The sequence below is a fragment of the Pinus tabuliformis genome, chromosome 1_2 (genome assembly GCF_031772625.1).
Source record: "Pinus tabuliformis cultivar Carrire ecotype Pingquan chromosome 1_2, CPIR1, whole genome shotgun sequence".
NCBI classification, from domain to species: domain Eukaryota; kingdom Viridiplantae; phylum Streptophyta; class Pinopsida; order Pinales; family Pinaceae; genus Pinus; species Pinus tabuliformis.
Window position 1 is genome coordinate 446,778,422 of NC_142298.1, and position 1,451 is coordinate 446,779,872.

The window sequence follows — 1,451 nt, forward strand, 5'->3', positions numbered from 1 at the left end:
ACAATGAATCATTTGCATGCAACTATTGATTGTACAATTTAAACATAAAGCAAAACTGATTCTAATGAAAAATAAACATTCAATATTTACTTGATCATATATAATTATGCCAAAGGAATTTCTCTCTACGAGCTCTCTATGTGCAAACACTGTTCACTTTGACGAATCGGCGAGCTTTATTTTTGTATTCCCTGCACTTATCCAAGTTCGACACATGGATGGTTTGCGGTGAACCTGAAGATACCCCTGGGCCCTATGCCTACAATGACTATCACAATTCATCACCGCGCATTGACTATAGAATTTATGGTGGAGACAAGTCATGGTTAGCTTTGGGAGGTAGCTTACTAATAAGTTAACTCTACTCAAAACATGATAATCATTATATATCCTCAGATACATCTCATTATCCTCCTCTCTATGACTACTATCCTTAATCTAGGGTTCTCATCCCTCATTCCTTGTATTTCTTTCATTGCTTTACATTATGATCCCATGGCGTCCATGATGATTGCTCCTTTGTGTGATGACATCCCATTCTCTCTTATTCGGAACATGAGAATCCTGGACGATGATGATGCCTCTCAGTGGTCTATTCAAGTGAATGTCAACTCACCCAAAAATGGTCATGAACAACCCAACATTGAATCTCTATTTTGAGGTGAGGAACAAGAAGAAGAAGAAGAATACGAGACAAAAGAAGAAGAAGAAGAGGAAGAGGAGGCAAAGGAAGATGATTGTGGGGGAGAAGAATAATCTGAGTTATGTGAGGTTTAAATGGCCTTCGTGTGGAGGAGAAGGAGATTAATGACAATAAACCCCAAGGGTCGATGCCACCATTTATGGGAAAACATACACGCTTTGTCTATAACAATGATGATGAACTGGAGGCATGTGAAGAAACAAATATATCAAAATATCAATTTGTTTCTCTGTGTGTCATGCGTCTTAATGGAATTCCAACCCCCACGGGAAAACATATTCATTTTTCCAAAGGTGAAGCTGAAGGAGAAGAAAAATAGGAGGAGCAAGAGGGGAAACAAGAACGACAAAATAATGTCGACTGCAAAGTTTCTAAGCATTGATGACACTGCCTTGTGTCTCAATGGAAACAAGATTTTTTGTTTTTGCTTGTGTTTTGATGAGGCTCATCATTAGGTAAAATATGTGGACCTTAATACACCTCCAATATTACTAAAAACAACTCTTCTCATATTTATTTACATGTTTTAATTATATTTTGCTTATAATGATATGAGTAAAAGTAAGATGTCATGTCTAGTGGTCTAATGTGCATCGATTGCAGGCTTTTTGGAGAAAATTATGGCTAATTAGAGTGCAGGAACTCGAATGATATAAGAAGGAGAGATTATAGGAGATGGATCTCCCTCATTAAATCCTCACTCACTCGAAGATCCCTCAATCAAATCACACTAGCTCGGAGTTGCAGG

The 1,451-nt window shown here is 37.6% G+C and overlaps 1 pseudogene; it reads left to right on the plus strand.

Annotated features, from left to right (window-relative positions):
* The first annotated feature begins 495 nt into the window (after positions 1-495).
* On the plus strand, positions 496-1,085 carry LOC149206278 (uncharacterized; annotated as a pseudogene).
* Positions 1,086-1,451: the final 366 nt, after the last annotated feature.